The sequence below is a fragment of the Sorghum bicolor genome, chromosome 8 (genome assembly GCF_000003195.3).
Source record: "Sorghum bicolor cultivar BTx623 chromosome 8, Sorghum_bicolor_NCBIv3, whole genome shotgun sequence".
Lineage (NCBI taxonomy): Eukaryota > Viridiplantae > Streptophyta > Magnoliopsida > Poales > Poaceae > Sorghum > Sorghum bicolor.
Window position 1 is genome coordinate 8,227,177 of NC_012877.2, and position 7,329 is coordinate 8,234,505.

The 7,329-nt window shown below is 42.0% G+C and overlaps 1 long non-coding RNA gene and 1 pseudogene across 1 annotated transcript; both read right to left on the reverse strand.

Moving 5' to 3' along the window:
* On the reverse strand, window positions 344-2,662 carry LOC110429542. Its single transcript, XR_002446612.1, has 4 exons — window positions 2,244-2,662; window positions 1,879-2,153; window positions 1,495-1,543; window positions 344-560 (listed from the first exon to the last, which is right to left on the reverse strand). It is a non-coding gene; the product is annotated as an uncharacterized LOC110429542 (long non-coding RNA).
* Window positions 5,999-7,009, reverse strand: LOC110437499 (annotated as a pseudogene).

The following is a 7,329-nucleotide window of genomic DNA, read 5'->3' on the forward strand; positions in this document are numbered from 1 at the left end:
CCTTCAATTCCACTACACCACAACCTTTAAATAGCAATGGACAATCCGTTGCTGAAAGGGGTGTATAGCAATGGCCAGTCCGTTGCTAAAGGCTATAGCGACGGACTGTTACCGTTGCTAATGAAGCCGTCGTTGTATGTATACAGCGACGGACATGTTATTTAGCGACAGATAATTCGATGGTCCAACTTTTAGCAACAGGTAGCCTGTTAGAGCTTTTAGCAACGGATAGTTCATTGCAATAAGGACTTTTAGCAACAGAAAATCCATCGGCTCAATTAAAGAAGATAAGAAAAATTAAAACATTCTATATCTACAACTCACATACACTGGATCAAACATAAGACCAATGCAATATTTACACAGATTTAGGACGTCATACACAAGTGATCACATTAACCATACTCATTCATTTATCAAACTGGAGTACATATTTAATCATGTCACTTAACATCAAGCTATCCTTGTCTCAACATATATAACTGATGAACAAAAACAAACTAACATGTGTTGTCCACAACTTCCAAGTTGGTCCACTGATGACTAGTCCAGAGCTTCATCTACATATGTACACAAAACAGAAGATCAAATTATTATATCAAAACCAGTCCATTTTCAGTCAATTGAGAAAATGTGTATAAAATGAATTGAATCTTCAGTAACAGATCAATTGTTTCTTGTCATTTCAGTCAACACTCAACAGGAGGCTACAAAGTGTATTTCAATGTCTTATCATGAATATAGCACACTGGAATAGCTAGTCTTAACGGTCTTGATATGCTCATGTGCATCAAGCTACAGCATGTCCAATAAGTGAGAATAGGCATGGCAGCCACCTTACTCACATTACAACTTTTTAGTAAGAAAATCAGATATGTAATTGTTGTTGTATATTCTTCATGAGTTTCAAAGAAATTAACCAAAGCTATTTGAGTTGCATCTTGACTGCCTTTTTCCATATGAGTAATAGAGTAATTGGCACTGTTTTCTGTATGCATAATAGCACGCTCCTTACTATCTAACTGTAGTTTACAAAACTTCAACAAGATAGTACACTAGAACCTACCTTTAGAACCAAAATTTTCAGATTTAAAATATTTTTTGAACAGCAAAAAGAATAAGAACATGCAGTCTAAGCTGATGCTAATTCATGCAGCTAATTGCTAATGTAGTGGTAACAGTCAGTAATTACAGCTTCCTAATAGGCCATGTGATGTAGTGTCAGCAGTTCAGTAGTTGCAGCTTCCTAATAGGCCATGTGAACGTATTTCAAGAACAAAGAAATCTTAGGTTATATATTATTGCCATGTTGTACAAAAGTTAGATGTGTTTCAGTATTCACTTCCGAATTCCATTTGCCAAATCTGTGAAGTATAAACTCATATAAAACACAAGAACTGTCCCTTTATCGCCACAAAATGTACCTCTTATTATTAAGAGCAGTTTCATCACAAGAAATAAAAAAATAAAGCAGAAAAGCATGTAATGTTCTACCTGATAATAATTTAACTGAATCTGAAGGACGATAGCATCACCTTATAACCTGCAAAACAACGTACCCATGCCTCATCTTCAGCAAGAAATAGAGCTAACTGAAGTTTGCTGTCACTAACCAGCTCAAGTATATTTAAAACTTCCATGCTGTCACTAGTCAGTTGCTGAATAAAATCTAGAAATAATAATAGCATCAATAGTTATATGTATTCTTTTATTTACAGATCCAAACCAACAGTTAGCTGTCATTTTTGAGTCATGGACAAAAGACCTCAATAGCTAAACTCATTTCATATTTCTCTACTCCTAAGGGACAGAATATCATCATAGTTTTGAGTGTTGTTCACACACGATGTTGAGAAAAATTAGAGAATAAGAACTTACCAGTAGGGACACCAAAGCCTTTTTGGTTGTTCGAAATTGCAAAATAGTTTCAAGCTTCAGAGCCTTGTGATCTCACGCCAAAAAAGGATGAACAAACAACTACATATTCAATATTTCATCAATAAATACTATCATTTTCAGGAGTTAGGACAGAGGTGGCCATCTGAGTTGCATCTTTACTTCCTTTTTCCATTGGGCAACAGAGTGAGCCGTCACACACGATTAGAGACTTAGAGGGAAGTACCTGCTTTTTTCCATATGAGCAACAGAGCGAGCTAGCACAAGGATGAAACGAGCACGTGTGCAGAATCAGAATGAGATCAAAATCGAAGGGGGAAGCAGATCATATTCAAGGAGGTGTATACCTTCGGTCTGCACGTGTGCAGGGCCTTGGCAGCTGGATCCTTAGAGCTCAGCAAGTGTGGAGCTCTCAGCATAGGACTGTGCGTAGCTGGGCTCGATTTCAACACTCTGCTGGGCTGCACGGTCAACCAGCAATGGAGCCGCCACCTCCTCCTAGCTCCGCGAATGCTGCTACCAGGGTCTGGTTGCGAATACGACTGCCACCACCGCCTACTCCTTGATGTAGATCTGGGAGGTGGCTCACCAGCCGTCGCCATTGCGCGATGCTCGTTGGGCCAGCCACCCAGCGGCGGCACAAGCCCCAAATCCGGCAGGGGGCATTCGGCCTTTGTGGGAGACCGCACGAGGCGGGCGGCGCGACGGAATCGGGACGGAGGACGAGCGGTGCTGGGAAGGGGTGGCTTATGGGGAAGATGCGTCTGTGTGGATAAAATGTGTGGTAGGGTTTTGTTTGGTTGGTGAGATGTGAGCCGTTGATCATGATCCAACGGTGGATTATGATTGCTCAGTATTGCAGGTCAATTGGGCCATACACCAAAATAGGCCTTGAAAACACGTCATTTTTGGGCCAAAATTTAGCAACGGATAATCGGACTCAGTTACTGATATATAGCAACGGAAAATATGACGCAAAAATAAAATACTTATAGCAACGGACTATCCATCGAAGTATTGAATTTTAGCAACGGATGATCTGAGGAACACCTTTAGCAACGGACCGTTCAACGCTAATTTTTATCTTTAGCAACAGACGTCTGATGTTGTTTTGGTGTTGTGGTCTAGTGTTCTTTGATTTTGGCGGCTCAAACCCTAGTGTCCTGCATACACATGTGTTCACCAAAACTATGGAATTCGGTTAGCATAAAAAACCCTATTTCTAATGTTTGGTGATATTTTATAGAGTTTGTATGCATGTTGGCGGTATGAAAAGTGTATTTTAAGAAACGCCAACAAACTCCCCCACACTTAGCCCTTTGCTCATCATCGAGTAAAGCTTATGTTTTTGGGTTAAGATGGTTCCACTTCTCCTGATAATGAACCTGCATGCAAACTATTCCAAGCCTCACCTGAACTTATGAGCATTCAGAGTGTCTACCAAAACATCTCGAGTAATTTAAAAATGGAACAGTTAGGATTCAAATCTTCTTACTCAACTTTGCTCAAAACTTGGGTTTTTACCTTTTTGAATAAAAATAGTCTTGCTCTTCAGATGATACTCTCAAATCACTCGAGAATGTTTCGGGTTCCTTACCAAGGTAAAAGTACCTCTTGATTTGTCCTACCTCTATAAGCTGTATTTGGAGTTTTGGGTATGGACCAAGGAGAATGCATACTTACCTTGTATGTATTGTCGAGTCAAATCTCGGATCCAAGAAGAGAAGTGTCATACCCTTAGATCAAGATGTGCAAGTGTGTGGTATATGGTATAAACAACTCCATTGGTTGATATGATCTCATCAAGTATTTCTAGACATGGCTATCATAACTCTTTTATTTTCTTGTGAGCCTTCATGTGCTCATCTTTTTTTTTATACTTAGGACCTTCATGTGTCCTATATTTTTTTTCAGGTGGGTATTTTTATACCCCTAATTCTACGGCGGGCACTTGCCCTTTTTTTCTTCTCCTTTTTTTATATATATATATTTTTGCATAGCCCATGTCTTTATCTAAGATGCACTAGAGAGATCATTCTTTAAAACATGGAGTGTTTGTATGGTGGACATGTAAGGCATGTTTTTGCGCACTCCCAGTGTAGAAGCGGCATATATATGTATCTGGAGTGTACGTGATCTTGATCTTGAGAGCATGATAAATCTCTTAACAAGGGTCAACAAGACTTGACACAACTCAAAACAAATAAGCAGCTATTTGTAGAATTTTTATCAAGAGTAATATATTGGCCTTGGTAGGTAATTATCTATCATTGAAGAGCAGACTTTTTGCAATTTTAATTTTATCAAATAAATCCCCAAGTTCATTGCATAAGTGAGCAAGTTTCAAATCATCCTACTATATCGCAAATCTCAATTACTTAGAAGCAATGGGGTCCTTATAAAAAGTTGCTCATAAATGGTAGGCTTTTGGCGAGGAATAAAGAGTATGCATGTTTAATTTCAAAGGCAGAAAGAAAATGGAGTATTCATTTATTTTTTTTCTTTTTATTTTATTAGCAATATTTTTATCATATAAATTAGATTTAAATTGTCATAGGAGGAATAAAAATAATTCTGAAATTTTTTCTATGTAAGATTACCTTGATGGCGATTCCTCCCCCACACTTGTTTTTGTACCTCTTCTTTGATTTTTCTCAAGTAGACAAAAATAATAAAAAACAAGTGGAGACAAAATAATTCGAACAAAGGACTTCTTTATTATTCAATATAAGCCGAGACATTGATTACAAAGTAAATGAAGGAAATCTGAATAAAAGGGAAAATAAATTACTCGGCTAAGCAAAATTAAACTAGATGCGGTTTGTGTCTAGAACATGCTCTACACCCGCAGCCCGAGCCACCTTGACAAGCCGGTTGGTTAGACCGAATTGTACAGCGGCTAAGTTGTCCTTAAGCTCTATATATTTCAGGCGGGTGTTAGCTAGTTCGCCTTTAAGCTCTTCCACTACACCACGTAGTGACCGCACAGAAGTCCTAAGCGCGGCGATAGTGCGCGTGCTTTCCCGCTTCGACTCATTATCTGAATCGCTAAGAAATCCGTGTGGCTGCCCCCTAAGTATGGGATTTTCACGCTTGCGTTTTGGGACGCGAGGGGCAGCAGAAGGCAGATTAGAGTCACTTGGCAGCCGGTTTGATCGCCCCCTGTAGTGGGGTTTGCGCGTTTGATACGCAAGGGGGCGGACGAGGTGGTCGCGGCTGTCTTAGGCGCGGGCGCAGGTGCGGGTGGCGCGAGCGGCGGCTTACGCATGAGGCCCTTCCCGCATCCTCCACCGGGTTTTCTAATTCCCACCACAGTGTAGGACGGGTCGGAGCGCGCAGTGGATCCTGAACACAAGAACCTAGAGTCTAAACTGCCCGAAGGCGTTACAACATATGGATCTACAGGCGCCTTCTTCTTGTTCGTCGTCGTCTTGTGCGCAGCCACCTTCGTGCGAGCCGTGGAACGCAGGCTCGTTCCTTCGCTCGTGATGCTTGACGGGGGCATGATGGCAAGAGGGTACGTCAGCATCTCTCCTTCTTCCACATCGAACGCCTCCCTCATGTTCGCGTCGAAGGATCCTCCCGACTCCACGAACAGCGCTAGCGCGTGGCTGCCCATTCCCTAAGCGCTACTCTTGATAGAGGTGGTTTGTGAAGATGTAAACTTGGAAAGCACTAATGGCTATGGCTTAGAGAGGGGTTAGGGGGTATTTAAATAGGAAGAAGGCCCTCGCTGGCGAGATCACGAGTGGCAAATTTGAATTTGCATGCAGATAAGGATAGGAATGACGAAGAGATAGACGCTGGAAAAGATCGGGACGCAGACGTGTCAGGCCAGGGGTGGCCGACCCCTAGGCTCGTCCGTTGGCCCTGAATTTTGGCGTGCGCGCTCGTCCCACTTTTCAAATTTTGAATCTGCTTGCGTTTTGCTACGCTTCCTAGATATTTTTTAGAGAAACAAGGGTTTTATTGAAAGGTAAAAGCTAAAAACTGAAGATCCTTTTCAGAAATCATATTTTTATTTTTGGTAATTCAAAACTAAGCAGAATTAATTGAAATATTTTATTTATATTATTATTATTATTATTATATTTTTTACAATTTAAACCCAATTAATCAAATGTATTGTTTCAATTTCCTTTTCAGAATTGGGTTCTAGGAAAACTTTTAAGCATTGACCATTTACCTTAGTGATATTACCTTCGTCATCTGCTATGGTGATCGCGCCATGCTCGAAGGTCTCGATGACGGTGTATGGTCCTTTCCACTTACTCCGAAGTTTTCCTGCACCGAAAAGTCGTACCTTGGAGTGGAAGAGTAGAACGTGGTCGCCTTTTCTAAATTCCTTGGGTTTGATTCGGTGATCGCGCTATTTCTTTGTTCTTTCCTTGTATATCTTGGCACTGTGGTAAGCTTTTTCTCGCCATTCTTCAAGCTCAGCTATCTGTTTCTGTCGGTTCCTGCCAGCTAGCTTGAAGTCCATATTCCAGTTCTTGATCGCCCAGTAAGCTCGGTGCTCGAGCTCAACTGGGAGATGGCATGCTTTGCCATATACCATCTGGAATGGTGACATGCCTATGGGGGTTTTATAGGCCGTCCGATATGCCCAGAGGGCATCTGGTAACTTGCTCTTCCAACCCTTCCCCATTTCGTTGACTGTTTTCTGCAGGATGTTCTTGATTTGCTTGTTTGAGGTTTCCGCTTGACCGCTTGTTTGAGGGTGGTACGGGGTAGCTATGTTGTGCTTTGCTCCAAGCTCACGCATGAAGTTTCTGAATGTTCTGTCAATGAAGTGTGATCCTCCATCACTCACAACCATCCTGGATGTTCCGAACCGAGGAAAGATCACTTCATGAAACATCTTCCGTGCGTGCTTTGCGTCAGCAGCTCGACATGGTAGAGCTTCTACCCACTTGGACACATAGTCCACAGCAACCAGGATATACTCGCAATCTTGGGACTTCTGGAATGGACCCATGAAGTCAATGCCCCATACATCAAATACTTCGACCGGTAGGTTGTAATGGAGGGGCATTTCATTGCGAGCAGTGATGTTGCCTTGAAACTGACACTTCCAGCATCTTCGGATGAAGTCCTTCGTGTCCTCATACATCGTCGGCCAGAAGAATCTGCACTGCCAGATTTTGGCTTGAGTGCGGAAGGCTCGATAGTGGCCTCCGTATGGTGCAGAGTGGCATTGTTCGATGATTTTCTCTCCTTCGGTTGCTGGTACACACCTCCTCAAAAGCCCGTAGGAATAGACCCGATACAAGTATGGGTCGTCCCAAAGGTGTCGGCGGCTCTCAACTTGCAGCTTCTTCCTGCTTTCGCCTGGTGGTACGTAACCCGTGACCATGTAGTTGACGATGGTGGCTGTTGACACTTGCTAACACCACTTGAATACTAGGTTGTCATCCCCAGCATGGCACTAGA